Source organism: Lissotriton vulgaris, chromosome 10 (assembly GCF_964263255.1).
Source record: "Lissotriton vulgaris chromosome 10, aLisVul1.2, whole genome shotgun sequence".
Taxonomy (NCBI): Eukaryota; Metazoa; Chordata; class Amphibia; order Caudata; family Salamandridae; genus Lissotriton; species Lissotriton vulgaris.
In genome coordinates this window covers 293,124,992-293,143,006 of record NC_141698.1, presented here as the reverse complement: position 1 = coordinate 293,143,006, position 18,015 = coordinate 293,124,992, and positions in this window count along the sequence as shown.

Here is an 18,015-nt window from a genome sequence, read left to right as displayed (position 1 = left end):
TCGGCGCTCAGCCCGTCCCTATTCAATCTTTATGTCCAGCCTCTCGCCGAAATAGCAAAAGAATGGGACCTGACACTAGTGTCGTACGCCGACGACACCCAGCTCGTCATCTCCCTGACTGAGGGCCCCTCGATCTCAGCGGCGAGATTTAAGAACGGGTTAGAGGCAGTTGCTCGCTGGATGTCACACAACTGCCTCCAGCTGAACGCTGGGAAAACAGAGGTGTTGCTTTTGGGCAAAAACCCTGAATACTGGACTGATCACTGGTGGCCGTCCGCACTGGGCCCGACCCCCCCCCCCAAAACCGTGGTAAAAAACCTTGGTGTCTGGGTGGATGCATCCCTTACCTTCCAGACCCACACTAAGAAACTGGCTGCCACCTGTGTGGGCCTGTTGAGGAACCTTCATCCTATTCTTGGCTTTTTTGATCGCCATACGCATCAATTGATAGTCCAATCCACCATCCTGGCTCGACTGGACTACGCCAATGTCCTTTTCCTCGGCCTTAATAAAGCTGAGATGGCGCGGCTTCAACGTATTCAAAACTCTGCCGCCAGGGCAGTTGTAGGCCTCCCTCAAAGGTGTTCCGCAAGAAACACCATCCAGAAACTACACTGGCTACGCATGGAAGCCCGAGTCCAGTTTAAAGCCCTCACTACGACCTTCAAAATTCTTAAGACTGACTGTCCTGGTCTCTTGCGTCCACTCCTAGAGCCCTACACCCCTCAGCGGACCCTACGCTCCTTGGGTCAAAACTTGGTTGTTACCCCACGTATAAGGCTAAGCAGAATGGGCGGTCGCTCTTTCAGAGTCCTGGGGGCAAGGCTCTGGAACTCCCTTCCATTTCACATTCGCTCCATAACTAATCTACTCGCCTTCCGCAAAGCGATCAAAACATTCCTTTTCTCCCCATCCTAATCTCTTATTGCCCTCTCCGTTCCATCTCCCCCTTTTTGGTTTTGTTATAGTTTAGCGCCGGGACGCCTCGTTGCTGGGGCAGCTGTTCGCGCTCAATAAAACGTTATAACATAACATAACATAACATAACAGTTCTCCTGTATGCGGACGATGCCGTCCTCCTGGCTCGCACAGGGGTGTGTCTGCAAAAACTGTTAGATGCCTTTGGAAGCTTTATGGAGGAATTAGACGTGAAAATTAACACAAAAAAGTCGCAAGTCATGATTACAGGAAAGGCCCGTAGGGACTCAAAGGTCAAAACCTTCTACTGTTGTGTGGAAGTAGTTTGTAGGGTACCCATCTTTCCATACCTGGGAGTTCTTTTTGATGAAGGTGGTAACTGGGGCCCTGAAAAAAACAGCCGTAGTATGGCTTTCGCTAGAACTGCATCTGCACTTATGGGCTTCTCAAAAAAGTTAGGGGCTAGGCCGATAGAAGCCCTTATTAAGGTCTATAAAGCCAAATGCCTAGCGGTAGCCACATATGGTTGTCATATATGGGGCTACTCGCCCCAAGTTAAAATCCAGATCATTGAGAATAAATTCCTCAGATCAGTTCTGACTGTCCCTCAGTCTTCTCCAACATTCTCTATTCATACTGAGCTGGGGCTTGGATACGTAACAGACCAAATCAAAATAGACCCGCTAATATGTTGGTTAAAAACATGGTTGAACCAAGGAATTACTTTGAACCACACCATACTGTTAGACTGTTTGAAGCTGGATAAGTCTAATAAAATTCCTTGGTTGACCTATTTAAAATCGGGCTTTCACAAGTTGGGACGTCCTGAACTCTTTTCGTCTCTAGATTCCATAGTGAGGAAGGACATCGGATTGACCAAAAATGCTATGATGAACTTACTCTCTCTGGAGCGGGAGGAGGTAGAGTTGATGAAACCAACTGTCTGAACTAATTATGCTCCGCAGGCCCTGAACCTTACCTCACCATAGTTAATCACCCCTTTCATCGGCACCTTCTAACAAGATTCTGTTTTAATCTGATTAATTTCTCTAGGTTGTTTTAAATTGGTGCCCCCCAGAGCGGGCAGATCCTTGTCAATGTGATGATTTCTCGAACCAAGACACCCTACATTTTATTATGTTCTGTGATCATTATCGAGAAATCAGAAAGAAATTTTTGTTCCCAATTCTGAGGGAGGTGGGTTTTATACAGGTTAGGCCAGCCCTTTTGTATTTACAACAATTAAATACCCCACGAATAATATTTCATGTTGCTAGTTTTCTAGTTGCTGCTACTCGGATAAGGAATACGATTGCCAAGGTCACACCTATCCCTGTCGATATTCTATGAATTAGATTGTCTGTCTTTTTATTCCCTGATTTTATTATAGGACAAAAGTCCCTGCAACTTTTTATCATATTTTTAGACATATTTATATTGTATAATATTTACACTGACATAATGAACTTTTTTGTCTATGATGTTTTTTCTGTGTAATTAATTGTTGTATTGTACTATGTCTTTTTATGATATTAATTTATCGAATAAAGTATTTGACTGACTGACTGACTGGGGGTTAATGTGTGATTTATTCAGCATTCTCTCCATCATTTATTTGCGTGGAACTTACTAAAAGTGGCATTTTCTCAAATATGATCTACAATTCACCTTTCCCATTGAAGAGGATTTTGAATTACAAATGAAGTCCACACAAGACATTTCTACCTGCTCCCAATCAAAGGTTAGCATGTAGTAAATGTAATAAGGTAACTCAATGTTATCATCTCAGTGAGGTAGGCCTCAAAGTTGTGAAAAAATAATTTTGGAGTTTTTTGCACTACCAGAGTTAAACGTACTTGTCCACCTTTTGAAATAGAATGCAACCCACCCTATGAGCTTTTTAGGGCCTTCCCTAGGGATGCTTTATGTGGATTAAAAAGGGAGGCTTAGGCCTGGCAAAAGGTTTATTTTGCAAGGCAGAATTGGCAGTTTAAACCTGCACAGAGGATGCAATGGTAGGCCAGGAATTCTTTTTAAAGGGCTTCTTAAGTGGGCGTCAAAACAAGTGCTGTGGGCCCACAACTAGCATTTAATTTACAGGCCCTATGTACATGTTGTACCACTTTACTGGGGACATATAATTAAATTACATATGCAAATTGGATGTGAGCATATTTTATCATGTTTTAAGGTGTGAGCGCAAGCAGTTTATCACTAGTTAGTTGAAAAGTGGTAAAGTCCTAACAGTGTCAGGGCACACAGAGCACATAAGCACTGACTGCAGCTGCGGAGACGACCGGGAACAAGAACTACAATTCCCGTCTTTTATATTCTGTATTTGTTATGCTTTGTAAGACTCCTAGCAACAGGATTTTTCTAGAATCTGGAATGTAGAGACCAGCAGAAGGAGCTTGGCTGAGGAGCTGAGGAGACAGCTTTGGAGGTCGTTATGACTATTCATCAATAAAATTCTAAATATCATCTAGGGTGTCCTGTGTTCCTAAAAATGGTGACGAGGATGGGATGCACCGCTTTATTGGATACACAGGACGGAAGAATTTCATTTTTGAAAATCTCACTTTGTTTGGATAAAGAAGAGAAAAATCGACATGGAAATTTGAAATAAAAAGACCTCCAGAGCAACTTGCACATAAGGTCAGTCGTGTGGTGGATATCTGCGCATGTGGAACTAAACAAATTGTATATCGGATATAACTTTTACAAATAATTGACAAATGCATCATTTGAAAGTCAAGGTACCGGTGATGGTGATTCTGGATTGACAACGGTGAACTCTGGATACCCCGCGAGCAGGAGCGCAAACGCATCTTGAGTGAGAGAGCGGAGCTTCGGATGTAAACACGTACGTTTCCTGATCGTCACAGATTTGCGTGTGACGGCACTGCGTACGTTTGCTTTGTTTCATCATTGTGCTCTACGCTTGGTAACGTGGCACCATTTTGTTTATTTTCTGTGAAATTCACCGAGGAGTATGCAGCGTTAATTTCAATTGTCGGACATCCTGAAACCGATTGATTGCATTTTTGTGGAAGTGCATGAAATTGTACTACGACTTAAAGGTATTTCCGATATAATTTTCACAGTGTATTGCGAAAACTAGTCAACGATGGATCGTTTCCTATTAAAGAAATGTGCTAAATTAAACTAGTAATCGAACATTAAAGCACAAATTATTGGTGGATTCTGTTTGACACAGGAAGATCACGAGTACAAACAGTGTATTCAATTTACTGTTTTACATGTATTTTCAATAACTGTGTGTTCATGGCGAGCAAACGGTATTAATATTTTATTTTCAGGAGGTTTCTGATATAATATATATTCAGCGTTTTATACATGGTTCTATTACAATTAATTTCTATATTTAGTCTGGGTCTTTTCTAAATTTTGTTTTTGGAAAAAGTTTTCAAGTAAGGAAATTGTAATATTCCATCAAACTGAAAATAATTGGAATTGCAATTCATACTATAAAAGAACATGGCTACACAATGATCTATTCCTACCCCACCCACATTTTTACAAGACCTGGGTTCTCCATGCATGGAGTGGGAAGATTGGAAAGATGCTTTCACTACATATTTAGAAGCAATGGGTGGAAATGTATTTATTCCTAAAAGAAAGTTAGCTATTTTAAAAGTATGTTTGGGTGTGAAGGGAAGAAATGTTTTAAAAACATTGCCTAGTTTTCAACCGAATGTTAGAAATGTCGATGATGTTTCAGATGATGAAGGAGAAGATGTATATGAAATGGCTTTAACAGCATTGGCTGAAAATTTCGGAAACAAATTGGGCATAGTTGTAGAACGTCATACATTTTTTTTCACGTTCCCAAAAACAGGAGAGAAAGTGGAACAATATGTAGCAGCTTTAAGAAAATTATCTATTACTTGTAAATTCAAAGATTTGAGAGATGAGATCATTAGAGATCAACTTATTGATAGAACCAATAACAAAAGAGTTCAAGAAGAATTGTTAGATTTTAAAAGATCCTACGTTGGATAAGTCTATTGAGATAGCTAGACGGATTGAAAATACTTCACAATACGTGAAAGAATTGTCCGAAAATACTTTGAGAGGTGAATCAGATCCTAATAAGGTATGTGTATTAAATGCCAATTCTAAAAAAAATACCAAAAGCAATACTGATGATAATACAAATATTGCGAAGAAACAAGTGGTGAATAGCAAGAGATATTGTTATAGGTGTGGAAGCAATAGACACAATGGTGATGCTACTCATTGTCCAGCCATCAAAAGTCAGTGTTATAAGTGTAAAAGAGTAGTTCATTTCTATAGAGCATGTAAAACTAATGTTTCTTCTAATTTTAAGAAAACGATAAACTCAATAGATGAGTCTTCTTTAACCAAAACAAGAGACGAAGTAGATACAGGTGAAGCCAGTTATATAGAAGTCATGGTAATAGAGGAGATTAATGCTGTACAGGATATTCAATCAAAAACATATTCCCCTCCAAAATTTGTGATATCTATAAATGGTACTGAACTACAAATGTGGGCAAATTCGTGTTAACCATTTACTTTAATAGATAGGGTAAAGTGGAAAAGCCTAGGTTCCATTATATTAATTCCTACTGACGTGGAACCTTTAGAGTATTGTGGAACGAAATTACCAGTAATAGGATATTTTAATGCTAAGATATGTTTTAAGGACCGCAATACCATTGCTAAAATTTACGTGGTTGAATCTGGCAGAAGTCTATTGGGTTGGAAAGAACAAAGAGGTTTGGGTATCATTCTGAATCCAAATCATCCCTTACAAGTGCTTTTAACAGAGGGTGAAGTGATCAATGAGTGGGTTGGAAAATGTCCTTATCTATATTTAAGCGAGTTAGGGTGTCTTAAAGGATTTGAGCACCGCATCATGGTGAAAAAGGACGCAATACCTAAAGTGCACAAGGTGCGTAATGTACCCATGGCATTGAGAGAGAAGTTGAAGGTAGAATTGCAGAGGCTTTGTGAGGAGAAAATAATAGAACCAATAGAAGCGTCAGATTGGTTAAGTCCAATTGTAATCGCACACAAACCTAATAACAAAATTTGCATGTGTGTGGATTTGAGGGATCTAAATTAATGTATATGGGTGGACAGGTATCCCTTACCTCGCATAAATGAGATGTTATCAAGTGTAAGTGGTGGTAAATTTTTCACAACATTAGATTTATCGAGCGATTACCACCAAGTGCGTCTCCATCATGAGTCAAAACATCTGACATCCTTCATTACACCTGACTGTGCATTTCAATTCATCAGAATGCCCTTTGGGTTAGCCTCGGCTTCAACTGTATTTCAGAGGATAATGCGTAAGGTGTTAAAGGATATCAAAAACGTCCTTGTGTTTCAAGATGATGTACTTGTATGGGGAGATAGTAAAAAACAACATGATCATACACTAAGAGAAGATTTGTCGAGATTGGAATCTTCTGGTCTTACAATTAGTTTACAAAAGAGTACATTTTGTCAACCCGAAGTGGATTATTTAGGACATACATTATCACATGAAGGGATAAAACCTAAGCTGAATTTGGTTGGAGACCTGGAAAATGCTCCTGCACCTTTAGATAAGGGTACTAAGTTTGAACTGCGCACCGATCATAGACCTTTGCCTGACATTTTTACAACTTCTGGAGCAAGTAAAGCTACCCGTTGAATGGCTAAATGGATTTATAGACTACAAGAATCTTCCTTTGATTTAAAGTATGTACCTGGAGTAAGAAATGTCAATGCAGATTGTATGTCAAGGTTGCCTGTGGATGACAAAACCGAAAATCAGGGTGATGGAGAAGATTTGTTGATTGCCAACGTCGAAGACTTGCATCATGCTATTAATGAACAAGAATGGAAAGATGCCATTTCTTCTGATATTTCTTTGGCAAAGGTGATTACGATGGTACCTACTGTTAATGGAAAGTATGACAAAGACATTGCAATGTATAAAGATGTTTGGGAAGAACTGTTGGTTGTAAATGGAATAATAAGACATGGTGATAAGTTGATTGTAGCTGTTTCCTTCAGGTCTAATTTAATTATTTTATTACATGAAGGACATGGTGGAATGTCTGCTGGTAAAAGGAAGCCAGAATGGATTTTTAGTGGCCGAACATGGACAGGGACATTGAAAGCTTTGTCAGGGATTGCATATTATGTACTTGCAGTGATAAGTCGCATGTGATAAGAGATTCTCCCATAACTCCCATGAGTTTTCCCAGTAGAGCATGGGAGAGAATTGCTATTGACATCTGTGGACCATTTGAAGGATTGGGTTCCGTAGATAAATTTGCATTGGTCATGGTAGATTATTATTCGAAATGGCCTGAAATTGCTTTTATGACAGAAGTCAAATCTAGTAATGTCATTTCTTTTTGTGACTAAGTTTTTATAAAGGAAGGATGTCCTGCAGAATTGTTATCAGACAATGGTCCACAATTCATTTCCCATGAATTTAGTGAATTCCTCAACAAGTGGGGTGTGAAACATTTAAGAACACCAGTTTATCCCCCAAGGGGAAATGGTTTGGTTGAGCGCATTAACCAGGTTCTGGGAGAAAGTATTCAATTGGCAGTGTCTACAGGTCTGTGTTGGAGAACACAAGTAAAGAAAATGTTATGGAATTATAGAACTACTCCAAATTCTGTAACTGGAGAGACTCCTTTTGGTTTACTAAAGGGTAGAGTTCCTTGCACTGTAGCTGTTCCTGCATGGATGGGTAGAAATGACGGAAGGATTATAAAAGAAGAAGCAATGTGCCAAAAGGTGGTTAAATACCAAGAAGAATATCAGATGAGATATAATGAGAAAGTAGGAAAGAATAAAAGAGGTTTCAGTGAAGGTGATTATGTCAGAGTTTGTCCAGGTAACATCGTAAGGAAGGGATGTTCTAAATTATCGGATACCAAAAAAATTATTAAAAGGAAAAGGAAATCTAGTACAAACATGTGATGGTAAATGGTGGAATATTTGTAAAGTCACCAAATGCAATGACGTGGAAACAAGAATTTGGTTGGAAAAAAAATTCAGGAAGACGTGAAGATACCAAAGAAGTGAGTAATAGACTTCCTAGTTAGCGTCAACAAATGAGACCAAAGAAATTAGTGAATTATATCTGTTCTTAAGAGTTTTATATAAAAATCTGTGGTATGTCTTTAATGAGACTTTAGGATTAAAAGATAATTTTCATGCATATTTTGTATTTCTTGTTAGTTATTTTATTTATATTTTTAAGAAGGAAGATGTGTTATATTCTGTATTTGTTATGCTTTGTAAGACTCCTAGCAACAGGATTCTTCTGCTGGAATCTGGAATGTAGAGACCAGCAGAAGGAGCTTGGCTGAGGAGCTGAGGAGACGGCTTTGGAGGTCGTTATGACTATTCAGCAATAAACTTCTAAATATCATCAAGTGTGTCCTGTGTTCCTAAAACCGTCATCCACCGGTGTTGTCAGTAGCACGTAATGACGCGACACGCTGCAAACGTGCCATACATAGAACAGGATAACTGGGAAAGGCGCCTTCACAAAGACACTGATTATTCTGAAGACGCCCGAAGTACGGTCAGGGTAAGGGTGCGATACCGCACCAAAATTGGTTCTTGATTCTGTGTCTTGTGTTCTCGAGTGCAACTGAGGCTTCCGGTGCATTCTTCTGTTGTTTCCTCCTATTGGGGAGATACGCGTTTTCTGGTGGTCTCATGCGGGAGGTAACGTTTAAGGTTTAATCCTTGGTGTCATCTGAGCATATTTCTGTTGATTACTCCCATTGGAGAGACTCGCATATTTCAGCAGTCTCATGCGGGAGATATTGTTTAATACTTGGTGAATACTTAACCAGGGCATTTCGATTTGGGCATTAACGGCACTCTCTCACTTTGAAGCAAAAGTGGGAGCACTTGTTTTTTCTTGAAGATACATACCTTGTGTGAAGTCTGACATTCCACTACGATTTGGTAATTACTGTGGGCTTCTATCTTGAAGAGAATCTAACCCTGCATGATTAACAGATTGGATAACTAACTATTGGAGTTATATTTGGCAATCGGAATTTTTGTGCTTACGCTTTGCTTGCAACAAACTTTGGCTTATGATTGTTGTGTTCTCATCCTTTAGTGGAGATCAGTTGAGGGGGTCCGGTAAGGGCAAGCATGTTCTATGAAAAAGGTATGAGTAATGTAATCACAAACATTTCATGAGAGCAGAGGGTGTCTAGTTTTTTGCTTGATGAGATCTATTACTAACCATAACTATTTCTTTAATAGAATATGAATGGGCTGTTACCTTGTACTTACCCTCACATCTCACCCAGCAGAAAGACATCTGTATTTTTCTTTACAGGTAGAGTGAGTTCCCACTAACAAACATCGTTTTACAAACCCTTCAGGATTTCGCGATTTCGCGGTTTGCAGCAAAATCGGCACTTTTGTAAAAATGCAGAGATTTTTACAAAAGTGCCCGCGAAATCGGCACTTTTGTAAAAATGCAGAGATTTTTACATAAGTGCCCACGAAAATGAAGGAATGCAGTGAAAAGCTGAAGCAGCTCAGCTCAGCAGCAATAGGATGCTCCGGCTAGACTTGTAAACAGAGTCTCGCCACGCCACAAAGAACACACCCGCCTTTGCAAAACAGCAGTCCGCCCTCCCTCCCACAACATAAGACTAACAACTGCCAATAATGGGCACAAATAATTAGGGAACTGCAAAATCACAACCCACAGTGTGTGCCGTTCCAGGGTGCAGCGATGCTCATTTTGTGCAGCATTTTCCAAGGAGTAGCTTTTCCTGCTTTACATATGTCCCATCCCGTCCAGCATCCTACAGTCTCCTGACCTACCTTTGCCCGTTTTATTCTCAAAGCAACCCACAGCGCAGGCAAATAAAGCCAGGTGTCAAGACCGAGGAGTGGAAGGTAGCAGGGGACGGGCCCTGTTACTACGGTGACAGTCACCCTCCTCTCAAAGTCAAAGGCTTCAATTTCATTTTACCTGTGTGTAAAGGGACCCATGGAGGCTGGAGGTGGGCCTGCTACGTGTATTCAAAGTAGGGAAGGTATTTTGTAAGTAGCTGCTACATAAAGGGTGTCACGTCATAGTACAGCCCGTTCGGGCTAAGAGCTTCTAAAATTGAATGTATCTTAGTTAAACACTTATACTGCCAACCCCTTTGTGGGGGAAAGTCGCACATCATGGGATTATATATTTTGTATTGATTTTCTATTTATCCTCTCAGTATCTTTTGTCATAGGTGGCACAAGTTTCATGTCCGTAAGTGTTTTTCTTTCAACCAATAGCAAGGTGCATTCTGGGACTTGGAGTTTAATTTTCACCTCGCAAAGTGTAGTGTTAAAGATCCCATTCTATTGGCTTAAACATTGCAATTTAGGTTTAAGACATGCCACATGGCATGTGGCACTTGGTATGTGTACATTTTGCATCCATTTCTATAGGTGATACAGCGGGCATAATGACTTCAAAAACTGGATTTCGTAAGATTTACGTCACCAGTGTTATTTAAAGAAGAATTACAAGAGAATCACCAACATATTGTTTGTGGTTTACACGTTTCTTTTCGGAGCAATCATTTCAATCATTATACTGACAACAAAGCTGCACAGGTCCAACTTTAAACATGTCACCGTATCACCACCACCCAGGAAGCAGGTTGCTGTGGCAAGAACCAGTCACAATGCATGGCATTCAGGGATGCAAAGGGAGCAAACAAGTCTCTTTTCTCAAGTAGTCCGCAACCTGCCTCTCACAGACTTCTCATAAGGCCAGTGACAAACAGATACATATGTATCTGTAGTTATGTTTGAGTTAGTTATGCAAATTATTCTCTGGACGGCTAACAATATTTCACCATCTGACAAACCTGCTCTCATTTGGTTGCAAAAGCAATAGTTTTGTATGTAAGAAACTCATTTGCAGGCATCAATTTAGCAATACAAATGAATTATGAATTGGTATGTTACCAACTCAAAATAGTTATTTGCTATTAAAAAATTGTTTATAGCGAGTCACCATTCTTATGTCAATGCATTTGCAACTAGTGATTAGTCATAAGGAAAACACAGTTTTGCACAAACAAATTACCACCAATTCTAAGCAGGTGGGAACTGTGTGCAACCTATAACAAATAGGCCAGAATGCATCTGTGATTTCCAAAATGGCTGCTGTATCTGGGATGGCAAGAAGAATATGTATTCTGGAATGGAATGGGCTAAGAAAATGGAGGATTGTATTTTCAAGGGATAGCAGCCTTCACCTGGGTTCTGCTTACTCTATTCCATATCCCAGGTTGCCTATTTCAAAGTGGAATACTCTGCTAAAACAGTTTCCATTGTTTTAAAGCTGAAAATGAATGATTATGAGTAAAATAAAGTGCAGTAAAAATGCCGCTAAATTTCCATATTTGTGCCGCTAAATTTCCTTCCCTCGCTTGACCATCCCACTAGTCCGAGGGGATTAATTCTATCCGGCTTGGGGCTGTCAAGAGGTGGACCCTTTTTGAGCTTCAATCCAATTATGAGGATAACCTGGTGACCGTGACAAACAGCCAACAAACATGGGTTCAGTAAACAGGACAGGTGCAGGCAAACACTTTGGGGTCAGCCCTGCTAAGAAGGTAAAATCCAACAGAGGCCAATTCAGATATTAAATGAACACATTTCAAAGTGTATCATGAACAATCCAAAGCACTAATTACCAACATGGGTCTCTGCTGAAAACACTTGCATCTCTGCTGTACAGAACACTCAAGGTTCAGTTGATAAGAGCTGGGGCAGTCAATGCAATGTATCCTTTCTTTTCTACCAGTGTCTGGATGAGTCAGAGGAAGCTCCTGCTTGGGAAAATCCTCAAAAATGTGTCAGAGCACTAGATCACCATATAACAATTATCTCACGCAGACTGCCATATTTGGGGTGTATTTTGACATTTAACCAATTGGCTTGTCTTTGTATGTAGGTCTTGGCCAAATTGAAAATCAACATAAAATAAGGGGAGTCCTATTCCAGAGCCTAAATGTGCTTATATAATTACTAAAAGTAACTAGGTGCACCCTATTACTATGTTGTGCATTCTTTCTGCCTTAATGGTGCCATTACGCTGCATTGTTATGCCTCTCTGTCTTTCAAGTGACTATTGCAGACACTGGTCACAACTAATGTGAATCTTCTGTTACCAAAGTGCCTATACACTGAATCCACCCATTATTTGTTGACAAAAAAGAGTATATACATGACAATGTGGTTCGAGTAGACATTGAAATTGTCAAAGGTTGATCCACTAACCTGATGTCCAAGGAGTATGCAGAAATGTAGCAAGGACATCCGATCTCCCTAAAGACTGATCACTCAGCACACATGATACCTGCACTACATGTTGGAAATAGCCTCCAAGGGAAAAGGGGATGGGGACAAGAGAGAGCGAGAGAGTGTCATCTGGTTGTCTTCCGAGGACAAGGGAGTCACAGGAGTACTGCCTGACCTTCTATGATATTTGAGTGCCAACTGTCTCTGTTAAAAGACATGAAGAGAGATTACTTTTGATTCTCTTCTCTATGGGAGTTCCACCCACCTCACCCCTTGGGTTCTTAGGATTACCTCTCAGAACTTGAGGAGAGGAGTGCTCTCCTAAACTCCATCACCCTAGGAAATACAAGAGGTGGTTAAAACCCCTATCTCTATATGCAACAACCCCATCTTACTGTTTTTCAATCCTGTGGTACCTTTTGATTAACTGCAGGCACCAAAACGCATATGACCTTGAATTTTAGAACACCTTCATTCTTAGGGTTCCTTTAAGGTTTGTGTACTTCTTTTATGTATATCACCCTTTTTCTTTTGAACTCAGTCTTGAAACAATTGTGCAAACATCAGCCAGTCTCTTTCAACATTTATTCTTGATTTTGCTGTATCACTAACCTCTTCTTGCAGGAGCTGCGTGACAGCACATGTATGACAATAGGCCGTACTCTGCACTTGAATAATAATAATCTTCTTTTCTGTACTTAGGTCACTGCAGAAGCATCAAGGAGGAAATCCAGAGGCTTGAAGCAGGTACGTTCAGGTTGCTCATAGTTTAGTTGTTTCAGGTGGGCAGCTGGGCAGGATGAAGAGGATCCCTTTCTCAGAGCATCAGTAGCCACGCAGCCTGCTACTGAAGGGGCAGGTTACACACAACAACACCCAAGATGGCTGCCGAGTTGCTGACTCTTGTGAGAGTTTGGAAAAGCGTGGCCCTTTCTTTAAAGAGCCAGAGAAGGGTGAAGGCCTTTACCTAGGGGCATGTGACAAGTTACATAACAGAGCACACGAGGAAGGAAAGATCTGGATAAAAAGGAAACCTGTGGGAGGAGGAAGGGCAGGGGCCTAAACAAGAATTGGTTGGACATGGCAAAGTGGGTGGACAACAGTACAGATCGAGCAGCCTGAGCGCCTCATGGAAGTGATAAAGGCTTCACGTTCCATCACGACCTTCTGCCCCTACCCCCATTCTCTGTGTGCATGCTCCTGCTCAGTCCCTCTCATGCCCTTTGTGCTGCTACTCAGTGGCAGCTGGTGAGATTTGAAAGTGGTGGGGCGTAAACTGATAATGATACTGCACCCTAGCGAGCGAGCGTAGCGAGCGAGCCCGGACCCCCAAAGGAGGGTTCGGGGGGATTTCCCCCCGAGAAAATTTTGAAAAAATAGTGGAAAAATGGTGCATTTTCAAGCAAATTTGAGAAAGCAGGAAGGTTAATAAAGCAATTGTGAAAGTGCAGGTATTACATTATTAAAGAGCTGTCATATAACATACTGGGTAGCTGCTTATTCAGTATAACAACAGAGCTTCATAACAGACAAATCCAGTGACTCACTGACCTATTTACAGCATTTTGTGATCTGGATCAGGTACATGTTCCTTGCAGCAGGCATATTAACCTTCTCTGCTACCTTTTCATGAGTAAAAACCTCCATTAGACAAAACTCTGATCTCTCTCTAGGATAAACATGACCTGGGGCCACAAATTATGGCAGAGCAATGCGGGGAGTGTTTTAGGGTGTCCAATGGCAATGAGGGGTCATGGGCTCCAACTGAGTCAATTCTATTCAGTTCTTCACCTCTATAGTTCGGCCCCCTTACCATGAGCCCAGCACTAAGCAGTGTCAGCAGCACCAAATAGACCTCGGTAGCGCCTGTCCTTTTAGGGGCGCCTGGGCAGTCAGCGACTACTGTCCTCTGACAACCAGACCCCTTTTTGCTGTTGATGTCCAGAGGCTCAACCCTAAGTGTTGGACCCAAAGCAGATCGCCAAGTAACCCTACAGCAGTGGCCCTGTGGGCAGTGAAGTCCCTTCGTCACACACCATGAAAAGCTAGAGTCGATCCACCTAACCCGGCCAGCAATGCTTGCCTGCCTGCCTTAAAATCCCACAAGCCCCCTCTATGCAAACCACCCTCACACTTAATACCGTTTCTGTTCAGAAAAGCACCTAGAAGCAGTTCAATTATGTTGCGTGCGCCTTACAAACAACATTGACATGGATTATAACAGAGGGTCAGTCTGTCTCACTACTCACACATCATGAAAAGCTAGAGTTGAGCTAATGCCTGCCTGCCATAATATGAAAACCTATTCAGTAGCGACTGAAAAAGGGAATTGTGTTTACATACGCTACACGGAAATATTCCACTTCGGCTACCAGCTGTTTCCATTCTTTGTAAACAGAATGTTTCCCTGAATGGGGATGAAGCTCGACTCTGTTTGGTACTGACAGCTAGAGAAAGGAACAGTTTACTGAGCGGGATAAAATGCTTTACTGGCCCTTTAAAATGAAAATTGCATTCTACCTTTGTGGCCCCTGGCTAAATCTTATCAGGTCTGCTAGAGACAGATTTTGCGTTGGCAAGATCTCATTTAACAGCAAACATGAGAATGCCTGGGAAAATATAAACAGGGGATTTCGGGGCTTTTTTGAGCACTTGTATATTTTGAATTGAGTTTTTCATTCGTAAGGGCAATGAAAAACAGTCCCTTTATGCGACTGAACTATGCAGTTTTCCTGACACACATTCTGCCCCCGGTACTCCCAGTGACTTGAGTGAGCATTCACAGCAGAGACTACAGTAGTAGCCACATCTATCACCACAGAAGGGACCAGAGCGACAACAACAGCTGTCACTACAGCAGTAACACATGTGCTGTCATAGCAGTTACCAATGAAGCAATCACAGCTTCCATCATGACAAGGACCATACAAGCAACAACCGCTGTCTGCACTGCAGGGACAACAGCAGCGACCACAGTAGTAACCACACCAGTGGAGTATAATAGCATCAACAGTTTCGATTGAATCACAACCGATGCGACAATTGCCACCACCACTGTAGCAACAACTGATGCAATAGCAGTAACAACGGCTGCAAGTACTAGAGAGCTAATGATATAACAGGACTCCAGTAGTGATCAAAGGTGCCATCAGGGTAGAGACCAATGCAGTGACCACAACTGTAACCACAGCAGGGAAGACAACACCAACCAATAAATGCAGCATACAATCACAAGCGCTGAGTGCAAACCTCTCTCACACGTACTGGTGCTGCTCTCGAAAGCACCTCCTAGAAGCAATTTAACTAGTAACAGTGTGCGCTTTACAAACAAAATTAACTTGGTTGGATGTACCAGCAGGTAAGTGCTCACTAATAGGATTACTCATTAGTAGGACAGGGATGACGTATAGCCACCTTACTGTTTATAATTTAAGTTTTAGATCCTTGCTCATGGCAGACCAACCAACCAAACCCACCCCCCCACCCCACCCCCACACACACACACACACCCACACACACACACCCCACACCCACACACACAAACCCCCCACCCACACACACAAACCCCCACACACAACCCCCCCACACAACCCCCCCACACACACACAACTGCCCCCCCCCACACACACACACACACACACACACACCCACACCCCCACCCCCAGACCTACCATTCGAATGTGGGCCAAACCAGGGGGTTAAAAGTGGGTGGCGGCCTCCTTAGAACCATTTTGGGCACCGACACCTATGTGTGTTCCAAATTAATCACTGCTCTTTGCTCTTCTAGGTCTCAATAAGAAAACAAAATTGAGATTACGGAAATCTCACACACAAAGGAGATCAGTGCCAGCGCGTGTAGTGACTGCCGGAAGCAAACAACATGCGTCATTACTTTATTCACCTTCGCACCACATGTCAGGCAAACAAACTTTCATAGTCTCGTTGTGGTCATGTAATGAACAACATGGGGGTTCACTCGAGCTGATAATGCAATGCGATGCAGTGGTTGCTTAACCTACAGTTCTAATATTCCCCAGTTCTCTTAATACTACATTACTACATTCAGCATTTAAAATAGACTTAAGGTCAAACTTCACATCTCTGGTTGCAAACTGCAGGCCCAATATCTGGATTATCTGTGTGGAAAACTTTGCCTTTCATGTGTCAAAAGTGGATAAAACATTATAGACCCATCTGAATTAAGTAGCAATCACTAAAGTTCTAAGAGACAATTTTTTAAAGAATGACATGCAGAGTCACAATGAAGGATGGTAGGAGCACTGTATGCTCCGTAAGCCAACACATTACACATACAACACCTAAAATAAGAGAACAGGCCGTATTGAAAACAGTAAAAGCATAATAACCATATTATTGATCCTAGACAGATGAACGCTGAAAGCCACCCATCCTCATCACCACTCCCAGAATTGGTTTGCATAATGTTGTAAATCTGATCCCTACTGTACCTTTAAAAAATCTGATTGCTTTGTCTTCACCTGTGCCTCATTTCCATTAAAGTAACTATTTTCTGTGTAAAGCACTCTATCACTGATGGGTTTCAATGGTGCTATATAAAAACCACTACAATGATTGCCAAACAACTGAGTTGGAAAAATAAATAAGTAAACATGCAATTTTTTAAATCATGCATACGATTCAATCAGCTTTACCTCAAAGAACGTGTTTTAATGTGCTGTGACTTATTCTTGGTTTTCTATTTCTAAGAAACACTAAAGAAAAAAGTGCTTTGTTTAGTTGTGTCGAAGGGCTGCAGCACTACTTTGCAAACCTGCGCCTATGGGGCCTACAAACGCAAAACCACAGTTAATTGCACAGATCTAAGGGGACTTTAACCCGGGCTGGAAATGTGTACAGTACAGGGCAAGTACACATGGAATGCGAGGATAAAAAGGCATCAGACCCATTATTTAGGCTTTGGCCTATTGTAGCTCGTATTAAGTCTCCACCCCTAACCCTGTGTGCTTCTTTGTGTGCTTATGAAATAAAAATGTCACAACATCGCAAAGATTCTCTGGCCAGTAAAGGCAAGCAACTATTACTTGTTGCTTTACAGGTTTATGTTTATTTTTTTGCAGTTTTATATGGCGTAATATCAACCTGAAAGTATTGTCGCTTTACATGAACACCAGCTATTACAGAACAACATATTCATTTTTGTAGCCACAGGGAGATTAAGTAATGTGCCCAGACTCACACGATCTTGATATGGCGCCTAAAATAAACGTGTGAAAAGCAGGTCTACTGTATCGGATTACAACTCCAAATGTGTGAAAATTACCCCCGTTCAAGCCGAATCAGATATGACCTGCAGATGAAACTCCTTCTTTCTGAAAATCAAACAGGCATGGGCCATAGGAACAGGTCCTGAGCCCCCGCCAACCCTACAACAACTCCGGCAATGTCTGAACCCCAACCTGATCCCACACACCAGAGTTAATAAAAATCGATTCCTTGAGCATTGTTGTGAAGGGCAGCCTTCTGCCAGTAAAATGGAAGCTTGGTAAACCACAGGCGGCACTGCAGTAGGCCTGCTTCTCACCCTTCCTGGGGCATGTGGTTCGATAGCAAGGCTCAGAAATGCGGTATGTTAATTAGCAGCAGGCCCTGAAGTAAGTGAAAGAGAGCAAGAAGGGTGTGTTGATGAAAGGAAACACATCGAGGCACACAGAAGGAGAGGATTAAAAGAAGGTTTATAGTTACTGATGTCCCGTACCAAGAGAGGTGTAGGAGGGA